Consider the following 20,776-nt stretch of genomic DNA (forward strand, 5'->3'; position numbering starts at 1 on the left):
GAATTAGAGAGGAGATGAAAGATGAAGAATACTGACAAATTTTTAATATTTTAAATATATTAAAAGAAATTTTGAATATAAATATCAGTCCCATTTTAGCATATGTGCTACACATACGTTTCCCTAGTTTGTTATTTGACTTTCATTTTTCTGTCTGGTGGGTTTATGACCATTTTGTTTTAAATTTTTCTTAATTTATCATATAGCAATCTTAACCTTCTACATTTCTGCGTCTGAGAATACACTTAGAAATTCCTCTTGCATTCCAAGATTATATAACCAGCCAATTGGTTCTCTTAGTTTTTCCAGGAAGGGAATCATATGATCATCTCTGTCATATTATTTAAAACTCTTTTTCCTTTCTTCTTCCTTCCTCCTTTTTCTTTGTCTGATTACATTGACTAGAATGTCCAAAACAATAGTCAAAAAAGAAAAAAACCAACATAGATAGTAGGCATCCTATGTCTTGTTCCAAACTTCAGTGGAGAAAGCATGTAGTGTTTTTCTGTTAAGTCGATGTTCGGCAATTGGATTCTGAAACACCCTTTTTATACTACCAAAGTAACTTGCCGTTCACAGCTTCCTGGGAGGTCCTGTGCAAATTGGAAGTTGACTTTGCTCAAATGCCACTTCAGCATCTCTAGAGCTAATTTTTTCTCCTTTGACCTATTGATGAGATAAATTATATTAATAGATTTTCTGATATTGCACCATCCTTAAAATCCTAGAAAAAATTTAATTTGGTTATGATGGCATTATATGTTTTAATTCCTCTTTGAAAACCTTAAGATCTATATTCATAAGTACTACTTGTTTATCATTTTTATTTTTTTACATCTTTTTCTAGTACTTATAGTATGAATATAGTAGCTATAGAAAAAGAATTCAAAATGTAATTTTCTATTACTAATAACAGTTAACTGTGTAGAGGAGGTCTATTCTATTATTCACCCACTACCCCTCTCTCTATTCTTAACCATGTGGTTTTGTGGGGTTTTTTTTTTTTAACTTTTTTATTATGGAAATTTTCAAGCATATGGAAAAGTAAACTGAAATACAGTGAATCCAACATTTGGTCCCAGCTTCAAAAACGACCAAATTCTTCACAATTTGTGTATGTGTGTGCTTTTAAGGAGCAGAGAGTTTAATAGGCAAGAAAGACGAGAGAAGGCAGAAAGAAGAAGCTCCCCCATACAGAGACGGGGTGGAGGTGGTTGGGGGGAGGCTCCAAAGCCAAAAGAGGAGGTCCCTCCCCAATTTTTTTCATCTATACCCCCTCGTGTTTTAAAAATTTAATGCTTGTTATCATGTGATTTCACAGTAAATTCTTCATGATATATCTTTAAAGGATGCAGTGAAATGAACCAATAAAGTGCCTTAGTTCTTTAAGCTTATAAGTTTTTTGTTTGTTTTTTACTTTAAGCAAAACATTTTATCTAAGGTAGATAGCACAGTTTGTGTGTCTAGAACATTTCACAGGCCTTGCTTATACATTCCTGGGTCTAATATGTTTGGGGGACCACTCCTCTGATGTAATCTTTGCATTTCTTCTATGCATATTAATCTAATCAGAGTTCCTCTCATATGCTTTATGTGTTGTTTCAAAAATAAACTTCTCTATTCACTGTTTTTGGTTTATTATTTTCTCCTTTTTTCTCTATTTCTCCTATACCTTTCTCCGATAGCTCTTTGGTATATTTTAATATTCCTTTATTAGTTTTCATTGAATGGTACTTTAGTTAACTTATATCTATGGCCTGTTGCTTAATAATAAACAATGAGGCCATGAATTATCTAATATTTTGTGAAGTAAATAGTTTTACTTTGGCCCAGAAGTCATACAAGAAAATATTTTCCATGTTTCTAAGTAGTTAATTTTTATTATTGACCTTTTGTTATTAATATCAGTGTGATGGCTTTGTGATTAAAGAATGTGTTCTGCAGACTTTACACATTTACTGAGAAATATATTTGTGGCTGAATACACCATTGTTTATGATAAATGTTCAAAGGCACCACTTAAGAGAATGTATATCCTCAGTAATAAATGCAAAGTTTATAATATTTATACATGTGCCCTAATCTGCTTTGTGTTGCTATAACGGATTGAGACTGGGTAATTTAAAAAGAAAAGAAGGCTTATTTGGCTCATGGTTCTGACGGTTGGAAAGTCCAGGATTGGACATCTGCATCTGGTGAGGGCCTCAGGCTGACTCCTCTCATGGCAGCAGGTGATGGGAGCTGATATGCGCAGAGATCACATGGCAACACAAGAAGCAAAAGGGAAAGTGGGGAAGTGCCAGGAGCTTTTACACAACCAGCTCTCTTGGGAACTAATAAAGTGAGCATCACTAACTCCAAAGGAAGGGCATTAATCTATTCATGAGGGATCCTCCCTCACAGCCCAAACATCTCCCAACAGGCCCCACCTCCAACATTCGGGGTAAATTTCAACATGAGGTTTAGAAGGATCAAACATCAAACCCTAGCAACATGTACGTATGTAACTGTAAAATCAACATTTTTTGTTTTTATATTAGTCACACCTGTATTTCCAGAAATATGGCGGACCATATATCCTGAAAAATTATCCCAAACTACCTAGAAATGAAATACACCTGTAATCCCAGCACTTTGGGAGACCAATGTGGGCGGATCACCTGAGGTCAGGAGGTTGAGACCAGCCTGATCAACATGGAGAAACCCCATCTCTACTAAAAATACAAAAAAAAAAAAAAAATGGTCGGGTGTGGTGGCATATGCCTGTAATCCCAGCTGCTCAGGAGGCTGAGGCAGGAGAATCCCTTGAACCCGGGAGGAAGAGGTTACTGTAAGCCGAGATTGCGCTATTGCAATCCAGCCTGGGCAACAAGAGCGAAACTCCATCAAAAAAAAAAAAAAAACTCCGTCTCAAAAAAAAAAAAAAAGAGAGAGAGAAAGAAAAAATGGTGGTAGATACATAGGTAGATAGATAGATAGATAGATAGATAGATAGATAGATAGATAGACGAGTCCTCTTTAAATGAAGAGCTAAGCATCCAAGAATAGGAAAAATTCTTAGGAAGAAAAATAGGGTGTTTAGAAAGCTGAAACCTGAATGGTAGCTGAGGCTGAAATTTATGGATCATGTATTTTGAGAAACTTCTAGGGAGCAGGAAACAAGTCCTTGTACCTACTTAAGGGAGCTGGGACTGAGGCACCCACCACCCACACTTATTAAAGGTTGCAGGTTTTATCACATACATAGAAGTAAAAGGACTGGCAATAATAGCTCAAAGAACAGCAAAGATGAAATATAAGTACAACATTGTGAGATTCGTATACTCTATATGAAGTGGTGAAGGTAGATCGTAATTTATTCAAGATATATAGTAAACCAGCCAGGCGTGGTGGTTCATGCCTGAAATCCCAGCACTTTGGGAGTCTGAGGCGGATGGATCACCTGAGGTCAGGAGTTCCAGACCAGCCTGGCCAACGTGGTGAAACACCATCTCACTAAAAATACAAATGGTAGCCAGGCATGGTGGTGGGCGCCTGTAATCTCAGTTACTCGGGAGCCTGAGGCAGGAGAATCTCTTGAACCTGGGAGGCAGAGGTTGCAGTGAGCCAAGATTGGACCACTGCACTCCAGCCTGGGCAACAGAGTGAGACTCCATGTAAAATAAAATAAAATGGATGTATAGCAAACCTAGAACAGCCACTAAAAGATAAAGCCAAGAAAGGAGAGAAAATGGAATTCTGAAAAATACTCATTTGTTCCAAAAGAAGGCAGGAAAAAGAAGGAAGAAAAAAACAAATACAGGACAAATAGGAAACAAATAGCAAGAGTGAGATGTAAAGCACAGCAACTTGATAAATACACTGACTGTAATTTAAGTGAACCCAGTGGACTCAGAGTGAAACAGACCAGGGCCAGGACTTCATCGATTTCCTTTCCCCTGTATATACATGTCTGGGGCATGGGATGGGGGCTGTGTGGGGAAATGATACCACTTAGGGTCCTTGGATATCAGTTCCAACTTGGATCTGTATCCAACAGCTTGCAAGACAGCTGGGTCTTGTCCTTTCTCCAGTGTACATTTATCCAAATAAATAGCTCTAGGGGTCTTTGTTGAAGGAATAAGACAATCACTATTTCAGACACGTGCCGTGGAGTTGCGGAGTTCTTTTCTGTGAAGACTCTAGCTCTTCTTCAGTCGATGAGTTCAGAGTGAGAAAGCTCAAGCCTAGATATTGGACAAGGGCTAATTTTATTTATTTATTTATTTATTTATTTATTTGTACAGGATCTTTCTCTGTCACCCAGGCTGGAGTGCAGTGGTGCCATCATAGCTCACTGCAGCCTTGAACTCCTGGACTCAAGCAATCCTCCTGCCTCAGCCTCCCGAGTAGCTGGGGCTACAGACATGTACCACCATGCCTGGCTAATTTTTTTTGTTTGTTTTTAATACAGACAGGGTATCACTATGTTTCCTAGGGTGGTCTTGAACTCCTGGCCTCAAGCAATCCTCGTGCCTTGGTTTCCCAAAGTGCTGGGTTCACACACATGAGCCACTCTACCTGACCTATTTGCTTTTTCCACGTCAGATGAGTAATGTGCCCGTGTTGCAATAAAGTTTGAGAGTGACACATCTCACACATGCATGTGAATACTCAATCATCACACTTACGAACTACCAAAGGATCTCATCATTTTCTGTCGGAGCACCCACCTCAGCCTCTGCTCATCCATGTTTTGTTTTTTTGGTTTTGTTTTGTTTTGTTTTGTTTTGTTTGAGACGGAGTCTCACTCTGTCGCCCCTGCTGGAGTGCAGTGGTGTGATCTTGGCTCACTGCAACCTCCGCTTCCTGGATTCCAGTGATTTCCTGCCTCAGCCTCCCGAGTAGCTGGGATTCCAGGTGCATGCCGCCATGCCCAGCTAATTTTTGTATTTTTAGTTGAGATGGGGTTTCACCATGCTGGCCAGGATGGTCTCGATCTCTTGACCTCATGATCCACCTGCCTCAGCCTCTCAAAGTGCTGGGATTATAGGCGTGAGCCACCATGCCTGGCCTGCTCATCCACTCTTTGTATCTTTTGACGGCATGGAGTAAGCAAGGCCTTTACTGACAACTGCTTTGGACACTGTGATGCACCACTCAGGTGCCTCTTCTATGAACGACTTGGAGTCCCAGATGCTGGGATGCCCTCTGAAGGCACCTTTGAACTGCCAGCATCCTTAGGTGTCACCCAGCTGTAGAGACACTGTCTACTAAGGTCATGCTGTTTCCCAGAATGGCCTACATCCAGTGACTGCTTGGTGCAGAAATATAAAGGGCTAGCATCCCCACTCAACTCAGGACAATACTAAAGGGCCATTTCGACTCCAGGGCTCCCCTGCAGTTGGCCAAGACTAGTGTTGGGTCTGCCACAGAGCTGGATTTCCCTCTGCTCAATCTTGCTTCCATAACCTGCCTTCCACAGGTATTGACTCCACATACATCCTAAATTCTGTCCTAGAACCTGCAACAGTTGATCCCAGGAGTATTCTGTGGAAGCAGGAGATAAGATGGGGTTTTGAAGATAGCACCTGCCACTGGCTGCAGTAAGGACTACATCCATAGGGGTAGGCAGAACACAGGTGCTCCCAGAAACTTTTGCTGGTGGTAAACCGGGATGGCATATCAGTAGTACAGTGTGCACTAGCTGGTGTATCAGAAATTTGAGAAAGATGGAGGGAATCGTAGCTACAAGGTCAAGAAAATTGGATGAGTAGGGTTAAACTGTGTTAAACTCTGGAAATATGTAACAAAAATCTGAGACTTATTAATGGAAAACTATGTCTGAAAGCCAGATGGTGTTCTTTGTCACATACCTCACATTGGGAAGGCAGTGAGAACTGAGGGCTATGTCCAGGTATGAATTGTGGAGGTGACTGAGCTCCACAATTAGTTTAGTTAAAATAAAACTAAAGACAAATCCACTATACTGAGGTCAGGGTTTGGTTTAGAAAGAATGTGTCCTGGCCAGGCGTGGTGGCTCATGCCTGTAATCCCAGCACTTTGGGAGGCTGAGAAAGGCAGATCACTTGAGCCCAGGAGTTTGAGACCAGTCAGCCCAATATGGGGAAACCGTGTCTCTACCAAACATACAAAAATTAGCCAGATATGATGGCCCATGCCTGCAATCCCAGCTACTCAGGCAGCTGAAGCAGGAGAATCACTTGAACCCGGGAAGCAGAGGTTGCAGTGAGCCAAGATCGTGTCACAGCCTCGGTGACAAGGGCAAGACTCTCTCAAAAAAATAAGAAGGGAGGAAGGAAGGAAGGGAGGATGAGAGGGAGGGAGGGAGGGAAGGGGAGGAAAGGAAGAAAGGAGGAAAGGAAGAAAGGGAGAAAGGGAGAAAGAGAAAGAGACAAGGAGATAAAGAAAGAGGGAAAGGAAAAGAAAGGAAAGGAAGAAGAAGGAAGGAAGGAAGGAAGAGAAGGAAGGAAGAAAAAGGAAAAGAAAGGAAAGAAGAAAGAAAAGGAAAAGGAAAAGAGAGAGAGAGAGAGAGAGGGTCCTGATACATAGGAAGGAGGTGTCTGGTTTGATGCTCTCCCCAAATCTTAAATTCCTAGATGTCTTTGAATCCTTTGAGCCTGCACCAATGTCCATTCTTTCTATTAAAAGTTAGCATGCTCCACCTTGCCTGAAGACAATGCTAGAAATCTCTCCCTTGCAAGTCAAAATGTGTCCCACTTGAGATCTGCCTTTAAGTCCTTTTCTGGCCTCTCTAGGCCTATAAGTCAGGTGAAGTCATAACTTAGGCCAGTCAGGAATGTGCTGGGCCTGATGAGGAAAGAAAGGAAACTATACTTCAAAACGAGCTGCAAGACTTAGCCTGTGCACACGGGAAATATATATGCGACAGTGAGTTCTGTAGTTGGTCCCACTAACCTTCCTCTTCTTGGTGTCCCACAGACACACCAGCTGAAAGAGCAGTTCCTAGAAAATGTGTGACAAAGTAGACACAAGAGGTAGACTGTACTGAACACTGTAATACATCACCCAGGTCCTCAGTCAATAAAGGGCTCATTGCTCCAGTTTTTAGGGATGTTATTATCAGATAGGCTTCAGTTGGCAAACCCTTTTGGGATTTGTCAGTGACAGAGAGCTGTCTTACCCAACATTATACCCAGTGATGGGTCATTTTATGGTTCAACCTGCCTGGACCAGGGGATGCCCAGATATCTGGTGACACATCCTTTCTAGATATGTCTAGGAGGATGTTTCTAAAAGGGATCAGCATTTGACAAAGTAGACTGGGTAAAAAAGACACCCTCCCCAGGGTGGATGGGCATCATCCAATCCATTGAGGACCTGAATACAACAAAAAAGGTGGAGAAAGTTTGAATTCCCTCCTAATCTGATTGCTGGAGCCAGGACGTTGATCTTCCCCTGCACTCAGCCCTCCTGCTTCTCAGGCCTTCAGTCTTGGAGTAGAATTTACAGAACCAGCTTTCCTGGGTCTCCAGCTTGCAGATGGTGGAATCACATCTGCCTCCAGAATCAGCCTCCATAAGCCTGTATAGTCATATGAGCCTATGGCTTACAATAAATCTCTCTTGAGAGAGAGAGAGAGAGAGAGAGAGATTTAGATGTCTGTCCCATTGATTCTGTTCCTCTGCAGAATCCTGACTAATACCTGCCCCTTCCCAAGGTGGCCAACATCTATTCATTGATCAATGTGGGACAATAAGGCCTGGCCATCCCAACCCAACTTGGAACACTGCTAAAAAACCATGTGAGTTTCACAGCTCACCCTGCGGATCAGCCAGGCTTGTATGAAGTTCATTTCCCTCTGCTTAATGCCACTTTCTTTCCCTCAGTTTCACAAGTTTCAATCCCAAGGACATACCTGAGTGAACAACCTGCTTCCTAAACACCAGCCTGTTTCTAGAGAACCCAGCCTGTGACAGCGGCTCAACACTCTTGCCCTTAGGAAAACCATATGCCATTTCCTAAGTCCCCTGCAGATCAGGTTCCCCTGAATGCAATTCCAGTCTTACTACCTGTTATAGGAATTATGTTCATCTTTCTTCTGATTCTTAAAGGCTGCCTCCTGGCCTCCGCTATCCTGGGATCTACTATCCTCGTTGCTATTAAAAAGCTCAGTTCTGCAACACCGTCAGCTACCTTCAGCCCCAACTTACAGAAGACAGACTTTCCTGAGGTTCTCAAAATGCTGGTGCCCCTTCTCCTCACCAGGGCATTTCTTATCAATTTGGCCAATGTCGTATTTTCTGGACCCTCCTGACGACGGTCAGCTGGTGGGTTTTCTGGTTAGGTAGAGTAGACTCATTCTAGCATTTTCAAGGCCTTGAACACCCCTTCTTCCACAATCTCTCATGAGTTTTCTGGCATCTCTACTTCTGTTAATGAGGGGTATCAGTTTTTCCAAGCTAAAAGCCATGCTTACTAACTGTTATTTAGCAACACATCAAGAAACTTTATAACAGAGAAGTCTTGAGGTCACCACTTTGGTCACTCAGGTGATCAGAGTAAACACCATTGGACACATTAAAATCACTTGAGAGGATGCAGTGAGAACACAGTATCCCCTGTGAGAGACTCCCACCCAAAATCCCTAACCTAGATCTCCTCATGAGGAAACATGAAACTCAGATCCAGTGACATTCTGCAAAACAACTGTCCTAGTGTTAAGGTCATTGTCATGCGCTGAACTGTGTCACGCCCCCAAATTCATATGATGAGGCTCTAACTCCCCAATGTGACTATATTTACCGATAGTGCCTTTAAGGGGGTAATGAAAGTGAAGTGGTCATAAGAGTGGGGCCTCCCATAGAACTGGTGATGATCCAAGAGGAAGGGAGAGTGAGTGTGCTCTCCAAGCTTGCACAGAGGAAAGGCCGTGACCACACAGAGAGAAGGCAGCCACCTATTAGCCAAGAAGGGAGGCCTCACAAAAAACAACCCTGATTGCACCTTAACCTTGGACTTCCAGCTTCTATACCTCTGAGCAAATGAATGTCCGTTGTTTAAGCCACTCCATCAGTGGTATTTTCCATGGCAGCCCAAGCTATCGCAGCCACAACATTTATGGAGATCTGCATTTTTCTACCATTCCTCTCTCTTTTCTTCCCTACTTATAGACATTTTAGCTAATATTTCCTAGCTTTATGATTCTTTTTCTAAATAAAGAACATTTCTTCTTGTATCCTACTAGGGCTGTAAACAATGTCCAGAGATTTACTTCTTGGAATATTTTCCAGGGGAAGTGTGTTGTATTCTTGCAGCTCCAAATCTGTTTTCTATGACCTTCAACAATGATAAATCAAACCCTCTATTTTTATCAGTTCTAAGTTAAAGAATATGATGAAGGCCGGGCTCGGTGGCTCACGCCTGTAATCCCAACACTTTGGGAGGCTGAGGTGGGTAGATCATGAGGTCAGGAGATCGAGACCATCCTGGCTAATATGGTGAAACCCCATCTCTACTAAAAATACAAAAAATTAGCCGGCATAGTGATGGGTGCCTGCAGTCCCAGCTACTCAGGAGGCTGAGGCAGGAGAATGGCATGAACCCAGGAGGGGGAGCTTGCAGTGAGCCGAGATCGCGCCACTGCACTCCAGCCTGGGTGACTGAGCGAGACTCTGTCTCAAGAAAGAAAAAAAAAATAAGAATATGACATAATATAATATATGACCCCTTTACATAAAATTTCTGTAAAAAGAACTATAATTTTTAACTAACAAAAAGCATGCTTACTCCTATCAAGACGTATAAAGTCTCAAAATTAAAAGTTGATCCTCATTAAAAAAAAATCATTATTCACTTCCCTGATATAAAGGAAAAAGGGCAAAAGTGTACTCTGTTATCTCTCACAGAATGGATAAAAAACTGCAAACAAACTTCAAAAGAGTGTAATGGCAGATGGGAATTGAATAATAACAAAATAAGGCTTGGATCTGCCCTCATTCTCTTTTGTGCCAGGCAAAAGTATATTTTCCACTCTTCACTTACTACTCCAATTAGAAAAAAAAAAAAAGCCAGATAAGAAAGTCAAAAAGTCCTGCCTGCACAATTCAAACCTTAATGAAGATAGAACCATATGGTAACACAATTCATGGAAAGGATAGGGGAAAAATATCTATTATCACAATTTAATAAAAACAATATTTGGCCGGGCACTGTGGCTCACGCCTGTAATCCCAGCACTTTGGGAGCCTGAGGCAGGCGGATCACAAGGTCAAGAGATCGAGACCATCCTGGCCAACATGGTGAAACCCCGTCTGTCCTAAAAACACAAAAATTAGCTGGGCGTGGTAGCTCACACCTGTAGTCCTAGCTACTCGAGATTCTGAGTCCGGAGAATCACTTGAATCTGGGAGGTGGAGGTTGCAGTGAGCTGAGATCGTGCCACTGCACTCCAGCCTGGTGACAGAGCAAGACTCTGTCTCAAAAAAAAAAAAAACTATATATATATATACACATATATATATATAGTTGTTATATATATAAAATATATATATATTTGTATTTGTACAAATATATATATTTGTAGCCAGATGCAGTGGCACGTGCCTGTAGTCGCAGCTTCTTAGGAGGCTGAAGCATGAGGATCACAAGCACAGCAATTCAAGGCTATAGTGCGGCATGATCACGCCTGTGGATAGCCACTACACTTCAGCCTGGGCAACCTAGTGAGACTCCTATGTCTAAAAGGAGTAAACAAATAAAATTAACAGTTGTACTGTTCTATACACTGTCTTTGTCCTCTAAACTTATTCACTTACTCTACAACAGAGCAACTATAGTTATAGTTAAAATTTCATCTGTTCAGTCTCCATTGTGGAATAAAAAAGAGAACATAATTTAGAGAGATCTGGCTTTTAGTCTGGGCTCCAATTCTTAAGTTCAGTGTAACTTTTCAAAATGTATCTTAATTGTGAAATGGGGATTGTGACAGAGTTGCATCATAAGAATGAACAAGAATAAACTCGAGAATAAATTTCAGAATGTATCTGTGAACCACAGATATATGCTGTGTAAACGAAAACTATACATTCAAACTTAAACCAAAGGAAAATGATTTTAAGAATATTTCCCAGTTTATTAATAAAAGAAAAAAATATGTTCGGTGTATTGATAATTGCATCATTTAACATATAGCCCCTAACTTGGATGTCTGCTCCCAAATAAATTCTATTTTGTCTACTTTGAAACTGAATTTTTCATCTGCTGACCTATTTGTCTCATTTATCCAAATGGTTCTGTTTGTTTCATTTCTTGATATTTCTGTTGTTTACAGTTTTAGCATTACTAAAGAACTGTATCATTTTCAATTACTGTTTTTTCTGATAATCCATCACAACAATGTAGGACTAATTAGCTTAGAAAAGCTAGCTGTTCCTAAAATCCCTGAGGAGAATCACAAGAAGCCTCAAACTAATTTCTCTGTCAGTGGCTCATGCCAACTTCCTATTACCACCTCCCGTGATCATGCTGTGACTTTGACAGCTACCCTTGAGGAAATAGCTCTGCCAGTTTACATAGTGAATTGCAGGCAGAACAAAGAGTGGAGTAGAGTCTGATGTCATCCTCTCTTACTTCACTTTATGACAGGGCATATGAGGTTACCCAAGTCAAGCTGTCCCCACATGACTTGCCACAACACGAAAGGGAGCTCCACAGGGTTGTTTCTGGCAACACATAGCTACAAAGAGATCTTTTGGCAGAGCTGTGACCCTTGTCCCGTGTTATATTTAATGGTATATGTAAAGAAAAAAACACAAATATTGTCTTGCTTTTCTTGGTATTACAAAATAGTGAACCTTTTTTTGTTTTTTTTCTAATACCTAGTAGTTTTTTAAATTTATAAAATGAAAATAAGATGAGAATTTTCAGGATCAAAAATATTAAAGCAGATATTCTCTATATATTGGAATATATAACTACCTATTATGAATTTTAGTTTTGGTAATTATGACTTTGTAGGCAAAATAGACATACAGCGTGCAATTTCTAGACTTAATATACATGAGAAGAATCCAGCCAGTTTTGCTCTGCAATATGACTTTAACCATGTAACATTTTTTAAAACCCTAAAGTCAAAATTTCTCAGGGTGCAAAAGCAGCTCTAAAAAAGCTGAGATGCTTATCAGTGCAACTAATGACAAAATATTTTTCTTTCACAACATTCAAATTATAGTACAATGGCACCACCTGTTGATGGAATGGCAGAATTGAATTCTAAGACTACAACGCAATATCAAATGTTTACTGGAATTTTAAATCAAGAGATAGAACACAGGTCATTGACCACTGATCAGATAATGTATCAGTGAGATGGCCAGTTTATATTTGATTTGGTTATATCAATTGCTACTTTGACTTTCTGGCATTCTGTAGAATGGCACAGCATTTGCTTAAGGGCTAATCATTGCATGAACATAAGAAAATGTATAATTAAGATTAGTTTTCTTACATATATTTAAATGTAAGTTCTAGAGAAACAGTTTTTCTAACTTTAAGTTTTTTCTTCCAACACCTAGTTACACTGGATTGAATATGACGGTTCTTCAGAACTCATTTTTGGAAAACTAAACTCATTTTTGGGAAATATGCTGGACTGGATTAATAACCAGTAAACACATTTAAAAATTACTCTCATAGCAAATATACTCTCAAAAAAACAAACAAACAAGAAAAACAGTTGGAGGCTTCCAAGATGGCTGAATAGGAACAGCTCTGGTCTGCAACTCCCAGCAATATCGGCACAGAAGATGGGTGATTTCTGCATTTCCAACTGAGGTACCTGGTTCATCTCATTGGGACTGGTGGAACAGTGGGTGCAGCCCATAGAGGGTAAGCCAAAGCAGGGTAGGGCATTACCTCACCCAGGAAGTGCAAGGGGTAAGGGAATTTCCCTTTCCTAGACAAGGGAAGACGTGATAGTCTGTATCTGAAGGAATGGTACACTCCTGCCCAAATACTATGCTTTTCCCACAGTATTTGCAACTAGCAGACCAGGAAATTCCCTCCTGTGACTGGCTCGGCAGGTCCCGGGGCCACAGAGTCTCGCTCACTGCTAGAGCAGCAGTCTGATATTGACCTGCAACGCTGCAGCTTGATGGAGGGAGGGGCATCCGCCTTGCTGAGGTTTGAGTAGGCGGTTTTGTGCTCACAGTGTAAACAAAGAGGCCAGGAAGCTCAAACTGGGTGGAGCCGGCTGCAGCTCTGCAAGGCCTACAACCTTGCTATAGATTCCACCTCTGTGGGCAGGATATATCAGAACAAAAGGCAGCAGACAGCTTTGGCAGACCTAAATGTCCCTGTCTGACAGCTCTGAAGACAGCAGTGGTTCTGCCAGCATGGCGTTTGAGCTCTGAGAATGGATAGACTGGCTCCTGAAGTGGGTCTCTGATGCCCTGTGTAGCCTGACTGGGGGACAACTCCCAGTAAGGGCCAACAGACACCTCATACAGGAGGATGCCCCTCTGGGATGAAGCTTCCAGAGGAAGGATCAGGCAGCAATATTTGCTGTTCTGCAGCCTCTGCTGGTGATACCCAGGCAAACAGGGTCTGGAGTGGACCTCCAGCAAACTCCAACAGACCTGCAGCTGAGGGGTCCAACTGTTACAAGGAAAACTAACAAACAGAAAGAAATAGTATCATCATCAATAAAAACCACATCCACACCAAAACCCCATCTGTAGGTCACCAACATCAAAGACCAAAGGTAGATAAAAACCACAAAGATGGGGAGAAACCAGAGCAGAAAAGTTGAAAATTCCAAAAACCAGAGTGTCTCTTCTTCTTCAAAGGATTGCAGCACCTCACCAGCAAAGGAACAAAACTGGACAGAGAATGAGTTTGACGAGTTGACAGAAGTAGGCTTCAGAAGGTCGGTAATAACAAACTTCTCCGAGTTAAAGAAGCATGTTCTAACCCCATCGCAAGGAAGCTAAAAACCTTGAAAAAAGGTTAGACGAATGGCTAACTAGAATAAATAGTGTAGAGAAGGCCTTAAATGACCTGACAGAGCTGAAAACCATGGCCAAGAACTTCATGACACATGCAAAAGCTTCAGTAGCTGATTCAATCAAGTGGAAGAAAGGATATCACTGATTGAAGATCAAATTAATGAAATAAAGCGAGAAGACGAGATTATAGAAAAAAGAGTGAAAAGAAACAAACAAAGCCTCCAAGAAATACAGGACTATGTGAAAAGACCAAATCTACATTTGACTGGTGTTCCTGCAAGTGACGGGGAGAATGGATCCAAGTTAGAAAACACTCTTCAGGATGTTATCCAGGAAAACTTCCCCAACCTACCAAGGCAGGCCAACATACAAATTCAGAAAATACAAAGAATACCACAAAGATTCTTCTTGAGAAGAGCAACCCCAAGACACAATTGTCAGATTCAGCAAGGTTGAAATGAAGGAAAAAATGTTCAGGGCAGCCAGAGAGAAAGGTCAGGTTACCCACAAAGGGAAGCCCATCAGAGTACAGCAGATCTCTTGGCAGAAACCCTACAAGCCAGAAGAGAGTGGGGGCCAATATTCAACATTCTTAAAGAAAGGAATTTTCAACCCAGGATTTCATATCCAGCCAAACTAAGCTTCATAAGTGAAGGAGAAATAAAATCTGAAGAGGTCCTTCACATCCCTTGTAAGTTGGATTCCTAGGTATTTTATTCTCTTTGTAGTAATTATGAATGGGAGTTCACTCATTATTTGGCTCTCTGTTTATCTGTTATTGGTGTATAGGAATGTTTGTGATTTTTGCACATTGATTTTATATCCTGAGACTTTGCTGAAGTTGCTTATCAGCTTAAGGAGATTGTGGGCTGAGATGATGGGATTTTCTGAATATACAATGATGTCATCTGCAAACAGGGACAATTTGACTTCCTCTATTCCTAATTGAATACCTGTTATTTATTTCTCTTAGCTGACTGCCCTGGCCGGAACTTCCAACACTATGTTGAATAGGAGGGGTGAGAGAGGGCATCTTTGTCTTGTACTGGTTTTCAAAGGGAATGCTTCCAGTTTTTGTCCATTCAGTATGATATTGGCTGTGGGTTTGTCATAAATAGCTCTTATTATTTTGGGATACATTCCATCAATATGTAGTTTATTGAGAGTTTTTAGCATGAAGGGCTGTTGAATTTTGTCAAAGGCCTCTTATGCATCTATCGAGATAATCATGTGGTTTTTGTGATTGGGTCTGTTTATGTGATGGATTACATATATTGATTTGTGTATGTTGAACCAGCCTTGGATCCCAGGGATGAAGCCGACTTGATTGAGGTGGATAAGGTTTTTGATGTGCTCCTGCATTTGGTTTGCCAGTATTTTATTGAGGATTTTTGCCATTATGTTCATCAGAGATATTGGCCTAAAATTCTCTTTTTTTGTTGTGTCTCTGCCAGGCTTTTGTATTGGGATGATGCTGGCCTCATAAAATGAGTTAGGGAGGATTGCCTCTTTTTCTATTGATTGGAATAGTTTCAGAAAGAATGGTACCAGCTCCTCTTTGTACCTCTGGTAGATTTTGGCTGTGAATCCGTCTGGTCCTGGACTTTTTTTGGTTGATAGGCTATTAGTGCCTCAATTTCAGAATCTGTTATTGGTCTATTCAGAGATTCAACTTCTTCCTGGTTTAGTCTTGGGAGGCTGTATGTGTCCAGGAACTTATCCATTTCTTCTAGATTTTCTAGTTTATTTGCATAGAGGTGTTTATAGTATTCTGTGATGGTCGTTTGTATTTCTGTGGGATCAGTGGTGATATCCCTTTTATCATTTTTTATTGCATCTATTTGATTCTTCTCTCATTTCTTTTTTATTAGTTTTGCTAATAAAATAGCAAAATAGATCTATCTATTTTGTTGATTTTTTTCAAAAAAACAGCTCCTGGATTCATTGATTTTTTGAAGGTTTTTTTGTGTCTCTATCTCGTTCAGTTCTTCTCTGATCTTAGTTATTTCTTGCCTTCTGCTAGCTTTTAAATTTGTTTGCTCTTGCTTCTCTACTTCTTTTAATTGTAATGTTAGGGTGCTGATTTTAGATTGTTCCTGCTTTCTCTTGTGGGCATTTAGTGCTACAGATTTCCCTCTACACACTGCTTTAAATGTATCCCAAAGATTCTGGTACGTTTTGTCTTTGTTCTCATTGGTTTCAAAGAATATCTTTATTTCTGCCTTCATTTCATTATTTACCCAGCAGTCATTCAGGAGCAGGTTGTTCAGTTTCCATATAGCTGTGCAGTTTTGTGTGACTTTCTTAATCCTGACTTCTAATTTGATTGCACTGTGGTCTGAGAGACAGTTTGTTGTGATTTCTGTTCTTTTGCATTTGCTGAGGAGTATTTTACTTCCAATTATGTGGTCAATTTTTGAATAAGTGTGATGTGGTGCTAAGAAGAATGTATATTCTGTTGATTTGGGGTGGAGAGTTCTGTAGATGTCTACTAGGTCCAGTTGGTCCAGAGGTGAGTTCAAGTCCTGGATATCCTTGTTAACCTTCTGTCTTGTTGATCTGTCTAATATTGACAGTGGGGTGTTAAAGTCTGCCATTATTATTGTGTGGGAGTCTAAGTCTCTTTGTAGGTCTCTAAGGCCTTTTTTTAAATGAGTCTAGGTGCTCCTGTATTGGGTGCATATATATTTAGGATAGTTAGCTCTTCTGGTTGAATTGATCCCTTTACTAGTATGTAATGACCTTCTTTGTCTCTTTTTATCTTTGTTGGTTTAAAATCTGTTTTATCAGAGACTAGGATTGCAACCCCTGTTTTTTTCACTTTCCATTTGCTTGGTAGATCTTCCTTTATTTTGAGCCTATATGTGTATTTGCACCTGAGATGGGTCTCCTGAATATAGCACACTGATGGTTCTTGACTCTTTATCCAATTTGCCAGTCTGTATCTTTTAATTGGGGCATTTAGCCCATTTACATTTAAGGTTAATATTGTTATGCATGAATTTGATCCTGTCATTATGATCTTAGATGGTTATTTTGCCCGTTAATTGATGCAGTTTCTTCATAGTGTCGATGGTCTTTACAATTTGGCATGTTTTTGCAGTGGCTGATACCAGTTGTTCCTTTTCATGTTTAGTGCTTCCTTCAGGAGCTCTTGTAAGGCAGGCCTAGTAGTGACAAAATCTCTCCACATTTGCTTGTCTGTAAACAATTTTATTTCACTGACTTTCTTCACAGAGTTGGAAAAAACCACTTTAAAGTTCATATGGAACCAAAAAAGAGCCCACATAGCCAAGACAATCCTAAGCAAAAAGAACAAAGCTGGAGGCATCATGCTACCTGACTTCAAACTATACTACAAGTCTACAGTAACCAAAACAGTATGGCACTGGTATCAAAACAGATATATAGACCAATGGAACAGAACAGAGGCCTCAGAAATAACATCACACATCTACCACCATCTGATTTTTGACAAACCTGACAAAAACAAGCAATGGGGAAAGGACTCCCTATTTAATAAATGGTGCTGGAAAAACTGGCTAGCCATATGTAGAAAGCTGAAACTGGATCACTTCCTTACACCTTATACAAAAATTAACTCAAGATGGATTAAAGACTTAAATGTAAGACCTAAAACCATAAAAACCCTAGAAGAAAACCTAGGCAATGCCAACAGGACATAGGCATGGGCAAATACTTCATGACTAAAACACCAAAAGCAATGGCAACAAAAGTCAAAATAGACTATTGGGATCTAAATAAACTAAAGAGCTTCTGCACAGCAAAAGAAACTATCATCAGAGTGTACAGGCAATCTACAGAATGGGAGAAAATTTTTGCAGTCTACCCCCTGACAAAGAGCTAATATCCAGATCTACAAAGAACTTAAAAATTTTTACATGAAAAAAAACAACCCCATCAAAAAGTGGGCAAAGGATATGAACAGACACTTCTCAAAAGAAGACATTTATACAGCCAACAGACATATGAGAAAATGCTCATCATCAATGATCATCAGAGAAATGCAAACCAAAATCATAATGAAATACTATCTCATGCCAGTTAGAATGACAATCATGAAAAAGTCAGGAAACAAGAGATGCTGGAGAGGATGTGGAGAAATAGGAATGCTTTTACACTGTTGGTGGGACTGTAAATTAGTTCAACCATTGTGGAAGACAGTGTGGCGATTCCTCAAGGATCTAGAACTAGAAATACCATTTGACCCAGCCATCCCATTACTGGGCATATACCCAAAGCATTATGTATCATGCTACTATAAAGACACATGCACACATATGTCTATTGTGGCACTATTCACAATAGCAAAGACTTGGAACCAACTCAAATGTCCATCAGTGATAGACTGGATTAAGAAAATGTGGCGCATATGCACCAAGGAATACTATGCAGCCATAAAAAAGGATGATTTCATGTCCTTTGCAGGGATACGGATGAAGCTGGAAACCATCATTCTCAGCAAACTCTCACAAAGACAGAAAACCAAACACTGCACGTTCTCACTCATAATTGGGAGCTGAACAATGAGAACACGTGGACACAGAGTGGGGAACATCACACACTGGGGCCTGTTGGGGGGTGGGGTGCTGGGGTAGGGATAGCATTAGGAGAAATACCTAATGTAAATGACGAGTTGATGGGTGCTGCAAACCAACATGACACATGTATGTATACCTATGTAACAAACCTGCATGTTGTGCACATGTACCCTAGAACTGAAAGTATAATAAAATTTTTTAAAAAAATTTTAAAAACTCATGCAAAATAAAAAACCCTTATACTTGCAAGAAAGTAAGGGAAACCCCGTAGGCAAAACCAGAAGAAGAACCCAGAAAATAAGAGCAACAACCCAAAGAACTTAACATTTTTCAGCTCTCCTGGAGGAAAGAATATGTATTTTGAGTGGTGGCAACTGGTTTCAAAGTTGTTTGGTTTGAAGGTCTCAAGCCAAAATATAATAACTTCAACTTGACTAGTGATGTCACTAGTTGAAACTGAGCCATTCAAATGGCTGTACCATTAGTGAAACTGTGGAATAGAAAAAAGAATATCTGCCAGCCCAGGAAAAAGGCATGGATGCTTGCATATCTTGACCTGGGAATCTAGATGGATAAGTAAAATGTCAGATCTGAGAATTTTTGATAATGGAGTTCCTGGCATGGGCTCAAGTTCTTCAGTCCATTATCTATGTGGTTCAGGAATGTTTCAGCTGAGAAAGCAACATAAAACTGGCCTGTGATTGCATCACTGCATAATATCACTGGAAGTACGTGGATGAAGCACATTCAAAACCTTTTTATGGGACACATACTCTCTTTAGACCATATAACCAGATAGGAATCCAGCAAAAAACAAACAAACAAACAAAAAACCCTCCATTGAACATGAGTGCATAACTCATAAATCAGAAAACTAACAAGAAAATATTTTATTGTAAGTGAGCTATGAAATACTATCATGAAAGTTCAGACAAATTTGGAAAACAATCAAATGGAACTTGTATAAATAAAAATACGTTATTGAAATTGAAAACCTAATAGGTTGGACAAAACAGATAAGATAGAGCTAAGCAGAGAATTAATAAATGGGAGACTTTATTGCAGATATATAATGCTCCAGAGAGAAAGAAATGAAAAATGGGAAAGAGAAGTTGAGCCATGGAAGATGGAAGAACGAAGCCCAATGTATGTCTATTCAGATTTCCAGAGATGAACAAGAAATGAAATAATGGAGAGAAAATATTAAAAACGAAATGGTTGAAATGTTCTCCAAAATGATGAAAGACACAAATTCCTCAATTGACAATGTATAACACTCCCAAGCAGTATAAATAGAAGTGAAATACCTAGGTAATCCAGTGGAATAGCAGAAACTTAAAGATGAGGGAGTAATCCTAAATGCAAAAAGAGAAACAAGACAGGTTTCCTAAAAAGGAATGACAATTAGATAAACCACCAACCTTTCAAAAGTAATAATAAACGGCAGACAACTGTAGAATGTTATCTTTTAAGGAATGACAGAAAGCAACTCACACCTTATTCATTTATTTCGTGTATTTTATTTGTAATTTAGAGATGAGGATTTTTTTTTTTTTTCCTATTCCACACTTTCACTAATGGTACAGCCATTTGGCTCAGTTTCAACTAGTAAAATCACACAAGTTCAAGTCATTATCTTCTGGCTTTAGCCCTTAAAACCAAACAACTTTGAAACTAATTCCCACTCCACAAAGCATATGTATTTTCCTCCAGTGCAGCTGAGAAATAATGAGTTCTTTGGTTTATTGCTCTGATTTTCTGGATTTTGCCTATGGGGATACCTGTTACATTCTTGCAAATATAAGATTTTGAGAGTATGTTTGCCATGTTATACAAGTAATTTTAAAATGTGTTTACTGGTTATTTATCTAGACCAGCATATTTCCAAAAACAGTTTATTTTATTTTTAATTTAATCATCATAATAGAGACAAAGTCTCATCCCTAAAAAAAAAAAAAAAAAAAAAAAAAAAAAAAACCGTACCTACCTTATGTCAGTTAAATGAGTTAACATTTGTAACTCTTAAACAGGGCTGGCTCATAGTAAATGCTATGCAAATGTTTGATAAATAAAAATAAAATACATAAAATCCACCCTCCACCTCTGCCTCCTGAGTAGCTAGGACCACAGGCGCAAACCCAGTGGTGGGCATACTCTAATTTTCATTTTACTGGTGAGAAAACTGAGGAAGAGTTAGATAAAGCAACATTCTCAAAGGTACATGGCTAGTAAGAATTTAGACCTTGG

General features: G+C 39.8%; 1 long non-coding RNA gene and 1 other non-coding gene across 3 annotated transcripts in view; both read right to left on the bottom strand.

The window, feature by feature from the left end:
• Nucleotides 1–20,776, bottom strand: part of LOC103887339 — a 108,154-nt gene that overhangs the window by 22,016 nt on the left and 65,362 nt on the right. For both annotated transcript variants that reach the window (XR_004177089.1, XR_004177088.1), the window contains exons 6-7: nt 6,919–7,585; nt 217–666 (exon numbers count right to left, since the gene is read on the bottom strand). This is a non-coding gene — a long non-coding RNA (uncharacterized LOC103887339). The remainder of the gene's footprint in view (nt 1–216; nt 667–6,918; nt 7,586–20,776) is intronic.
• LOC116269612 lies at nt 4,582–4,685 on the bottom strand. The gene has a single exon (XR_004177231.1). It is a non-coding gene; the product is annotated as a small nucleolar RNA U13 (small nucleolar RNA).

The sequence above is a fragment of the Papio anubis genome, chromosome 11, assembly GCF_008728515.1.
Source record: "Papio anubis isolate 15944 chromosome 11, Panubis1.0, whole genome shotgun sequence".
NCBI lineage: Eukaryota > Metazoa > Chordata > Mammalia > Primates > Cercopithecidae > Papio > Papio anubis.